The following is a 12,259-nucleotide window of genomic DNA, read 5'->3' on the forward strand; positions in this document are numbered from 1 at the left end:
TAATTTCTCTTCTTTCCAGGCATGGAAAGAATTCTCTCTGAAGATTTGTGTCACAAATAGCCCCAGAAGCTGGCTGATTTTGGAATCATTGCTGCGCTGAATCCAGAGCTCACCATGGCATCTTGTTTAAGAAAATTAAGTCTTCCCATTCTTCCTCTATAAGCTGGTGACCCTGGACAGCATGTTACAGGAAAAGCTTGGAACTCTTGAGCTCAAATTCAGTGTGTTGACAAGGTCCCAGTGGGGACCCCATTCAGGCTGAATGAATTGGCAGTCATTTCCAGGCTTATCAGATCACATTCTCCTTGTCATGCTTTATTTTGTGAATCAACCCCAACTCGACAGACCAGAATCACAACAAGAATTTCATTTTTCTAGACAAAGGGCTCAGCCGTGCATTCAGCCATCAAGTTTTCCTTGTCCTTCCCTGGGTCTGGGGCGATATGGACTGAGACAGTGGATCCGTGTCAGGTTTTACTCATGGCTGGACCTCCTTGTCATGCTCCTTGGCACTGAAGGAGTATAATTGAGTGTGTGTGGCTGTCAGAGGCAGAGGGGAGTCAACAATACCTGAAATTTGCTTTGAACGCCTGTTTTACCTTCACACAATTAAATCTTGCCTTCACATTATTGCATTTGCTTTACTTGGAAAGGAGCCCTAACCTTGAAAAAGGACTGAAGTCGTGGCTTTATTATCCTTGAGAACAATTCTATGTAATGTGTGGAAAGAGAGGATTCCAAAGACATTCCTCTCTTGTCTTTTCCACATCAACTGCTTTGAGTCCTTTGTTCTCTTTCCTGGGCTCTTGTGTGGGGGACCTGTCTGTGTTTATATACAGCAAGGCCATATCTCTCTCCCAAAGAGGCAGAAGAGCCAAACTACATGGCTTCAGGAGAGAGAAGCAAGTTTTTCTCAATCTTAGTGAATGATGTTTCTAGAACAGGGTGGATCTCTAAGTCCTTAAGGATGATGCTGTCTGTTCCAGAGAATCCTATATAAAGTGTATGTGTGTGCGCACGCTTCTTTCAGTTTTCTTCTCTTAAGAAGACAATTAGCAGCAGCATTCAACATAGAGTCCTTTTAAAGGATCAAATCCTTCCAACATTTGACTTGGGTCGTTTGGGAATGTGTAAATGTAGTTACTCTTCCAGGCCACCGTGGGGGGCTCTTTGGTGTACACCTAAACGTAGGACTTTTCACATTGAAAAGAATAAACTGGAACAGACGTCCTGATTCACATCAACCAGCCAGGCCTGATCCTTTCATTCCAAAGCGTAATGCATTTTGTAGATCGAGCGGGAAACTAAATAGGCATCCCTCTTTAGGGATGTAGATATCTCTGCTTCAGAAAATGTTTATTGATTCTTTAGGTTCAGAACAACATTAATCATGCAAAAAGGCAAAGACCCGAGACTCAGAATCTGGTATCAGGAGACAGGGGAGCTGCTTTTCTTTTCACAGTATGACTTATGTCAACACATTTCTGAAAATGAATCAATAGTCAAATAACTCAAGTGACAGACTGATCATTCTGGCAGAGACCAAAGTCTATAAGATGTCATACAATCAAAACAGCAACAACACGTAAGGCATTTTATTTGACGTTACTCAAAATTCTACTGATCCTATCACATTTAATACGCCTTTTTCCATCAGCCTCTGGAGATAGGAAGATAAAAGTAACAGTGAGACGAAATGTAGCCATTACATTAGAAATATGAACTTGCAGGGTGCTTAATGCTATTTCACCTACCATTAAAACAAAAAAATAAGGTTACACATTCCATATCCGTTTAAAGTAGACTATGTAATATGTTATTTGTAAGGTCTTTAATAGATTACAAAACACTTTTTAAATATCATTTCAATTAAAATCTGACTTTATTTTAGCTGTTTTTTCTTTAAAATTTTTTTAAATGAAATTTTAGCCTTGCAATTTTCCTCCTATAAAATGGGCTGTTTTTTACTTGCTTATCAATACAATATTTCTTTTCTCATATTTAGTTCTTTGCAGGTTGAACCTTGCTGTGGAAGCTTGAGAGCTTTTAACAAAAGAGCTTGGGGGAAGATAGGTCAGAGTTCAAATTCCTGTGTCTGACTTTTATTGGCTGCTTGACCTGGGCAGGTCTTCTGGTCTCTTGAAATCTCCATTCAAGCGCAAAAGGGAATCAGAAGAGTCTATTAAATGATTGTAAAGCAAGGATGACTTATATGCTTGGCATGTAGTCAGCACTTATGATACTATTGAATATTATGATCGATATCATTACTACCATTACTCCTATATGAAAGCTGTCTATTATTCAGTATTTTTCTCTAGAAATCTCTATCACAGAAAAATAATGCAATCCCTAAAATAAATGTTCAAAATAATGATCACAGGGCATTCAAAAATTCTGAATTCTTGAATCATCAAAGAGAAGTTATCTTTTTGGCAGTGTAGCTTGAATGATATGTATATCATAGTATACTCTAATTCTTAAATATTGCTTATTTATATGTTATATATTCTGACCCAGTATATATATGTATATGACCCAGTATAATACATACTGAAGTGTATCTATTACTTCACTGTAATATTTAATTAATCAACACTTGACTAGGTTTGATAATTTAAAAATTTTTTTTGAATTTCAATAACTTTTAGGGTTGAAGTGGTTTTTGGCTACATGGATGTATTGTGCAGGGGTGAAGTCTGAGATTTTAGTGTACTGATCTCCCCAGTAGTGTCCATTGTCCCCAATATGTAGTTTTTTATCCCTTGCTCCTCTCCTACCTGTCCCCTCTTCTTAGTCTCCAAAGTCCACTGTACTGCTCTCTATGCCTTTGCTCCATAGCTTAGCTCCCATTTATAAGTGAGAACATACGGTATTTGGTTTTCCATTCTTGAGTTACTTCACTTAGAATAATGGCCTCAACTCCATCCAAGTTCCTGCAAAAGGCCATTATTTTATTCTTTTTTTATGGTTGAGTAGTATTCCATAGTGTGTATGTACGTGCACAATGTATATACACACTATATATATAGATATACCATATACTATATATACACTATATAACACATATAGTATATAACATATATACTATAGTATATATACTACATATAGTACATATATCATATATACTATATATAATACATAGTATATATAAATAGTATATATGATATATAGTATATATAAACTTTCTTTTTTCTTTTTTTAATTTTAATTTTTAAATTTTATTTTAATAGTTTTTGGGGTACAGGTGATTTTTGGTTACATAGATAAGTTTTTTAGTGATGATTTCTGAGATCTTAGTGTACCCATTACCCAAACAGTGTACACTGTACCCAATATGTAGTCTTTTATCCATCACTCCCCATCCAACTCCCCAAAGTCCATTGTATCATTCTTATGCCTTTGTGTCCTTTTAGCCTAGCTACCATGTATAAGTGAGAACATATGGTATTTGGTTTTCCATTCCTGAGTTACTTCGCTTAGAATAATGGCCACCAGCTCCATCCAACTTCCTGCAAAAGGTATTATTTCCTTCCTTTTAATAGCTAAGTAGTATTCCATGGTATGTATATACCACATTTCCTTTATCCACTTGCTGGTTGATGGGCACTTAGATTGGTTTTATATCTTTGTTATTGCAAATTGTGCTGCCATAAGCATGCAATGCATATGTGTCTTTTTCATAAAATGACTTCTTTTCCTTTGGGTAGATACCCAGTAGTGGGATTACTGGATCAAATGCTAGTTCTGCTTTTAGTTTTTTGAGGAATCTCCACATTGTTTTCCATAGTGGCTGTATGAGTTCACATTCCCACCAGCAGTGTAACAACATTCCCTTTTCACTACATTCACGCCAACATTTATTGTTTTTTGACTTTTCACTTATGGCCATTCTTGCAGGAGTCAGGTGGTGTCTCATTGTGGCTATGATTTGCATTTCCCTGACTAAGTGATGCTGAGCATTTTTTCATGTTTGTTTGCTGTTTGTACATTTTCTTTTGAGAAGTGTCTATTCATGTCCTTTGCCTATTTTTTGATGGGATTTTTTTTTTTTCTTGCTGATTTGTTTGAGTTCCTTGCAGATTTTGGTTACCAGTCCTTTGCTGGATACATAGGTTTCAAACGTTTTCTTCCACTTTGTGGGGTGTCTGTTTACTCTGCTGATTATTTCTTTTGCAGCACAGAAACTTTTTAGTTTAATTAGGCCCCATATATTTATTTTTGTTTTTGTTGCATTTGCTTTTGGGATCTTAGTCATGAATTCTTTGCTTAAGCCAATGCCCAGAAGAGTTTTTCTGATGTTATCTTCTAGAATTTTCATTGTTTCAGGTTTTAGATTTAAGTCTTTGATTCATCTTGAGTTGATTTTTGTATAAGAGGAGGAGATGGGGTTCCAGTTTCATTTTTCTGTATGTGGCTAGCCAGTTGTCCCAGCACTATTTATTGAATAGGGTGTCCTTTCCCCAATTTATATTTTTGCATGCTCTGTCGAAGATAATTGGCTGTAAGTATGTGGCTTTATTACTGTGTTCTCTATTCTGTTCCATTGATCTATGTGCCTATTTTTATACCAGTACCATGTTTTGGTAACTTTAGCCTCGTAGTATAATTTGAAGTCGGTGTACCACATTCTTTATCCGCTCATTGGTCAACGGGCACTTTGGTTGGTTCCATATCTTTGTAATTTTGAATTGTTAGGCTGGATCATTTTAAGTTTCTTGTATTCTGTGTGTCATCAGGCATACCAACAGATATATAGTGGAGAGAAATTATGATTTAATTCTGAGTAGTGAGTGAAACCTATAGATAATAACAGTAAATAATGCTTAATTGTATTTATTTATTTATTTATATAGAGGCTCCCTCTTCGCCCAGGCTGGAGTGCAGTGATGCAATCTCAACTCACTGCAATGCCTACTTCCCAGGTGCAAGTGAGTCTCCTGCTTCAGCCTCCTGATTAGCTTGGCTTTCAGGTGCATGCTACCATGCCTGGCTAATTTTTTTATTTTTAGTAGAGATGGGGTTTCACCATGTTGGCCAGAATGGTCTCGATCTCCTGACCTTGTGATCAGCCTGCCTCGGCCTCCCAAAGTGCTGGGATTACAGGCGTTGAGTCACCGTACCTGGCCGAGCAAGGGTCTTTTGAGAGGTGACAGTGCCCACGACTCACATCTGTACACAATTGATGATAACTTACGAATAGTTTCATTTCTGAGATTTTCCATTTTATATTTTCAGATAGTGGTCTACCACAGGTAAATGATGAAAAGTGAAAACATGGATAAGGAGGGACTACTGTATAATTAACCTAAGTGTCTGTCAGCGGGTAAATGGATAAAGAAACCTGGTGTATATACATAATAAAATACTATTCAGCCTTAAGAAAGGAGGAAATCCTGTCTTTTGTAACAACATGGATGAGCCTGGAGAACATTATGCTAAGTGACATAAGCCTGGCACAGAAAGACAAATAACACATGATCTCATTTATATGTAGAATCTAAAAAAAGTTGAACTCATAGAAGCAGAGAATAGAATGGTTACTGGATTTGGGGTGGGGATATGTTGGTCAAAGGATACACAATTTTGGCTAGACACAATAATAAGTTGAAGAGATCTACTGTTTCTGTAATTGGTAACAATGTATTGTGCACTTGAAAACTGGAAGGAGAGAGATTTTAAGTGCTCTCACCATAAAAAATGGTATGTGAAGTAATGCGTATGTTAATTAGCTTGATTTAGCCATTTCACAATGTATACATGTTTCAAACATACAGCTTTCAACAAACATTTGGTACACCATAAATAGATGTAATTTGTATTTGTCAATTAAAAAAAAAGAGAGTTTCTGTGACCACACCCTGGGAAAGGAAATAGGTCTGGTGTAGGAAGCCCTTACTCATTAAAACTTTTCAAGTGATTCTGATGTGCATTTAGTCTTTTGGTTGTACTGACCCTGAGGAGTGCTTTACTCAAAGAAATTAGTCTCTAATGAAGAAAATTTAGACCTGATGACAGATCAGTGGAGGGCATAAGTTGAGGCTCATAGTAGCCTTCCTATTACCCCTAAAAATCACAATATGTACGATTAGTTTTACTATTCTGTGTACCAGAATTCTCTTTAATATGCTTGATCCAGATCATAAAAGCTTATAGCTAAGAATTTGATTATTTCAAGGTGTTAGTTGAGCCAGATTTGGCTTATTTCAATTCCTATTTCAGAGAACAATATAAAGCTACTTCCTGAGAGTGTTTCCATGTGTACGTTTTTCCGTGGCTAAGCCAATGGCTAAAGTGAAAAATACAGAAGAAAAACACTGCAGTAACTTGGGTGGTTACTATAGGCCATATTCTTTTTTTTTTTTTTTTTAGATGGAGTCTCACTCTATCACCCAGGCTGGAGTGCAGTGGCGAGATCTTGGCTCACTGCAAGCTCTGCAGTATAAGCCATATTCTGACTCACATAAGCTACTGGAGTTGCAGGTTCAGGCCTGCAGTATGTCCTTGGACTGCTTAAGGACTGATTTGATGGGCTTTTTCTCATTAATACATTCTGGAAGTGCAAGTCTGAGGCATGTGGAAATAAGTGAAGACCAACCAAATGAGAAGAGGCAATGGTTACTTATTCAGAACTTGTCACAACAAGGGAGTTGGTCACCATTACTTGTGCTTTGTTAGCTACTCACATGCAGGCAGAAGAATGGAGAAGCCTCACAGTGGAACAGGGCAAAGGCTTCAGGTACGTGCTGATTGAGGCTGCTGGACTGGGGAAGCTGGAGACAGCTCACTAGAAGCAGGATGTGTGGTATGAATGTGTCTCCCCCAAATTTATATGTTGAAACTTAATTGCCAATGTGATAGTATTCAGAGGTAGGGCCTTTAGGAGGCGATTAGGTAGTGAAGGTGGAACCCTCATAAATGGGATCAGTGACGTTATAAAAGAGGTTGTTTGGGGAGAGAGTGCATCCTTCTGCCTTCCGCCAGGTGAGGGCACAGCCACAAGGCACCATCTTTGAAGCAGAGAGCAAGTCCTCAGCAGACACCAAGTCTGCTGGCCCCTTGATCTTGGACTTCCCAGCCTCCAGAACTGTGAGAAATAAATTTCTATTATTGCAAATTACCCAGTCTAAGGTCTTTTGTTATAGCAGTGTGAATGGATGAAGACACAGACATCCCACATGATTAGTTAAGAGTACGTATTTGACTTTCTCTGGTTGGTCCTAAGTTGGAAGTGGGAGCAAAAGTTAGAGATTAATTTTTCAAGGGACAATTAATGAAGTCCTGGGCCAATCGTTATGGATGTTATTGCTTGACTTCCTGAACTGGTTGCTAGAGGTAATTGCCTGACTCGTAGATGGACAGTGAGCTGGCTTCCTGGATTGGTTACTATAGATAAGAGATTGGTTTCCTTGACTGGTTGCTTCAGATCATGAGTTGCAGTTCTACTTTTATATATGATCTGGCTATTGTCCATGTGTATTCAATCTCACAGGCATTATCTTCTATTGCAGAGGCACCTGGCATTAGAGGAAGAATGTTGTGGCAAGAGGAGGACTTAGCTATTTATGAGAAACCTCTGTTTCACTTTAGAATCCACAACCAGAAATGTCCAAGTGAGCAAGAGATATGCAAAGCTCCAACTGGCACAGAACGAAATTCTAAAGTAAAAGAAAATCCTTAGGACTCCGCATGGTACCCTTTAAGTACGAAACTGCCTAAAATCTCATTCCGTTTATTGTAATTTGAGTGTGAAATTCCGGCGGCATTTACAATTCAGATCCCATTCCTAAGGGATTCCCATTTAGGGTCTGTTCGTATGATTTATTCTGAGCCTCTCTTCATGTATGGACGCTTGAGATCGTTAGGTAAAATGTACATAGATGCCCAGAGATGAAGTGTTTATCATCATTACCTCAATGAATCATTCCGCAGCCTTGACAGGTTCTAATGTCCCCCATGCTTCAACGCCACCCACTCTGTCTTGCTCTTTGTCTGAAGCGTGTTCTCCTTCCTTCTGCCCGCCAGCACCCCCATCTCAAAATTTCAAAGTATTCCTCTCATCAATCATTTGGATTTAGCTGGGGGCAGGGAGGGCAGGGGTGGCTGGACAGTAGCAGAAGCTTTGTCCAAATACCTCGTAACAAGAATAACAACATAGTCATGGCCCCTGTTTGCTGGGTGGGGGAGAATGGGGGCAAGAAGGGAGGAGGGGGGCCTGCTGTGACATCAGAGCCAGGCTTTTCTCAAGGGGTTGATGGTGTGGAGTGGCAGCTCCCTTGGTGATTGCAGTCTCCTTTGCTAAGAAAAAAAATGGGGCTGTTCTCAAGGCTCGACCTCCATGAGCTCAGGGGTGTTCCCTAGGGCTACTCTGGAAAGGGTCTTCATTGCTGCTTTTCAAACAGGGGGCTTCCATGAAAGGTGAGAGCGGAGTTAGGACAACTGAGTCTGGCCTGGTGAGGCTGCATTTTTCCCATTGCTGGGTCAAGGGAGGCTGTGATTCTCATTATAAATTATGTGTTCTACCTTTAGCTCTTTCCACCAGGTTACACTGTGATCTTGGGCAAGGCCTTTCCGGGTTCGCCCTCCTCCTCTTCGTTTCTCCTCATCTGACGAAAGCACCTTTTAAGAAACCATGACAGAGTTAGAAAACAAAATGTAGAACAGATGAAAGGAAAATGTATGGTCACGAATGTGACAGAAACATTGTCGGTGTCTCTTCCCATTCCTTTTTCTATGCTTTAAAATTATAGTTGCAATCACTGACTCTCTACCTTAATAGCTTGCCTTTGCTTTTTTGTTTTTTTGTTTTTGTTTTTTGCTGGACATGTTCCTAGGTTGCTGAATAATCTTTATATCATAATTCTTAATGACTTTATAATTTCAAGATGTATTTCTTAGTCTCTTCCATTTAGCTCACCTAGAAAATACCCTGGAATTGAGATACAGTAAAATCCACTGAGAAATTCCCCTTGAATTTCCTCTCGTTATTTTCCCTTTCCTTTGAAACATTCAGGGGTTTCTTTTTTAGAGTAGGAAAATAGCCAGTGCCTTAGAGATTAAAAAGCCCAAATAAAAACAAAAACAAACCTCAACCCCACACTGCCCCCAGACAAACCCAAACACTCGTTCACTCACTTTAAAATTAGTCTGGGCTGGGCATGGTAGCTCACGCCTGTGATCCCAGCACCTTGGGAGGCCGATGTGGGTGGATCACGAGATCAGGAGATCGAGACCATCCTGGCTAACACGTTGAAACCCCGTCCCTACTAAAAATACAAAAAATTAGCCGGGCGTGGTGGCACATGCCTGTGATCCCAGCTACTCAGGAGGCTGAGGCAGGAGAATGTCTTGAACCAGGGAGGCCGAGGTTACAGTGAGCTGAGCTGAGATTGTGCCACTGCACTCCAGCCTGGTGAGAGAGTGAGACTCCATCTAAAAAAAAAAAAAAAAAAAATTAGTCTGTCCATATTCTCTAAGTAAAATGTTTGATTCTTCCAAATTTTAGATTAAAATGTCCCAAGGAGAAGCCCTTGAGCTTTATTTTTGGATTTGGTGGTAAACTCTTTCTCTGAAAGTCAAGTCTCTCAAAGTCTGCAGGAAATCCTACTGGGACTCAGAGATTGTGACATCAGATTTAGTTAGAGTTGCTGAATGCAATGAACTACAGATGTCTGAACATGCCAGGAGACAGAACTTGCAAAGACGTACAACCAGCATCCAGCTGGATTAGATGTGTGGCTTTTTCTGTCCTTAGGTTACCTGGGGAAACAAATCCCACAGAAATTATTTGATCACCCCCCCTCCAGAGCATAGAGTGAACAGGTGAGAAAAGGTATCTGTATTGTGAGAGCCTCTCTCTATTGTGCTCCCCACAAAAGGCCAACAGCCTAAGAAGCTTTCACTTTCTCTGGGGTGCTACTGTATTGCATCATATACAAATACCCATATGAGGGGAAGAAAACAAAACTTTCCTTCTTCTTTTTTTTTTTTTTTTGAGATGGAGTCTCACCCTGTCACCTAGGCTGGAGTGCAATGGCCTGATCTTGGCTCACTGCAGTCTCTACCTCGCGGGTTCAAGCAATTCTCCCACCTCAGCCTCCCGAATAATTGGGATTACAGGCACTCGCCACCACACCTGGCTAATTTTTTTGTATCTTTAGTACAGACAGGGTTTCACCACGTTGGCCAGGCTGGTCTCGAATTCCTGACAGCGTGATAAGAGAGAAGTTTTCCTTGTTTGGATAAATCCTTTCCACGTGAATTCATCATGGCCATCCATCATATATCATCCTTCCCCCTCCCACCATACTGTGCCAAATCCAGCTGCTGCTCCCCTGGATTTCATTCTATTCAGGTAACTGGGGATCATCCTAATTTTGGCTTTTAGTTCTCACATCCAACATTCACATGAGTTTATTAATTCTACCATATACAGGTTTCATATCAAAGTGCTTCTCCATTCCCATACGGTACTGCCTCATTTCATGTTCTCATCATTTGTAAACTAGATTTCTGGGTTACCACAATTTCCTAACTGATCCACATACTTCCAGCCCTGTCTTCATACCGCATGGTGTCGTTTCTCATGATCACCCAGTTTCTGCCAGTCACTTGCACGGGAGTCTTCATTCTCCTTTGTCTGTTTGACCATGCCACTCATCTGCCCGTAGACCACATTGCTCCTCGGTAAATTACATGCAGGATTCTTGGCATGGCAGACATGAGACTGCATATCTGCTGCCTTCTTTCCTGCCCAACCTGATCCTCCCTCCTGATCTCTTAAATCAAAATATCACGTGGTGGAGTCCAGGAAGACACATTTTTAAAAAGCTCCCTGGGCAATTCTCATGTACGGGATCCATTGATAATTATTTGGAAACTAGTATTCCAGAAGCTCAATAGGATGCCATTTATGTCTCAGTTTTCCTGTAATCAAGCCTCAGGAAAGGATGCATCATAATGTATTTCAGCTACTGAGCCCCCTTGGGTTGGATCCAAGATGGAATTCTGTTATGGTTAATTCTGCATAAAAGATTTTGTTTATAGTTAAACTATGGGATATTAACGTTGCTTGTACCTGAAAAGATTGTGTGTGGTAAGCCTTCCTGTGCACTAAACCAGTCATGTTATTCCCCTGTCTTAATTCAGGGGCAGTATACCTCCTTATACCCAAGTCTTAATTTAAGAGGAAGAGAAAGGAACAGGAAATAATGTGATGAGATATAAGAACAAAAGAAGACTGCCCCACAAAATAGCATGGCAAAATAGCACAAATGAGAAATACTGAGTTGCCAAAGTTTAGGGAATTAACGATCATGTGTACTTTCATATTTTATAATTTTACCATCAAATATGAGTTTTTAATAATAAGGAAAATGCTGATTCTGTAATGTTCAGGGCAATTTCAGGATGCAAAATTGTTTTTGTAATCTCAGTCATGTAAAGTATGTTTAGAAAAAGAACACTTTAAAATACTGTATTAAGTTAATATTGCTTCTCTCAGGTGCTGAGATTATTGGTTTTTAATTTTTAAAAAAATTTCTCATCCCAATATTTTTAAAATTTTTTGAGTTCACAGATAGTATGTTTGGAATCAGAAAAATATAAGCTAACTTTTGATTGTCATTGTTGGAGTATAACAGGAAGAGATATGAAAGTGATAGAGAAGTAGGCAAAGGATGGTGGGGAGGGAGGGAAGGCAAAAGGGGAGAAACAGAAATAAAAGAAAAGGAGAAAGAATATGGGGGAGGAAAGAATATGGCCATAGGGCGAGGACATACTATGTCTGTAGTCTGAGGACACATCCTTTTAAGATTCCATCTTCACATCGGGGCTTCTGACTCTCTCTTTCTCTTTCTTTCTTTCTTTCTTTCTTTCTTTTTCTTTCTTTTCTTTCTTTCTTTTTCTCTTTCTTTCTCTCTCTCTCTCTTTCTTTCTCTCCTTCCTTCCTTCTTTCTTTTCTCTTTCTTTCTTTCTCTCCTTCCTTCCTTCTTTCTTTCTTTCTTTCTTTCTCTCTCTCTCTTTCTTTCTTTTCTTTCTCAGGGTCTCGCTCTGTTGTCCAGGCTGGAGTGTGGTGCAATTTTGGCTCACTTCAGCCTCAACCTCCTGGGCTCCAGTGACCCTCTCTCCTCAGCATCCCAAGTAGCTGGTTCTACAGGTGCATACCACCATGCCTGGCTAATTTTTGTTATTTATTATTTTTTGTAGAGACAAGGTCTCCCTATGTTGCCCAGGTTTGTCTCAAACTCCTGGGCTCAGG

The sequence above is a fragment of the Trachypithecus francoisi genome, unplaced genomic scaffold (assembly GCF_009764315.1).
Source record: "Trachypithecus francoisi isolate TF-2019V2 unplaced genomic scaffold, Tfra_2.0 Lachesis_group10, whole genome shotgun sequence".
NCBI lineage: Eukaryota > Metazoa > Chordata > Mammalia > Primates > Cercopithecidae > Trachypithecus > Trachypithecus francoisi.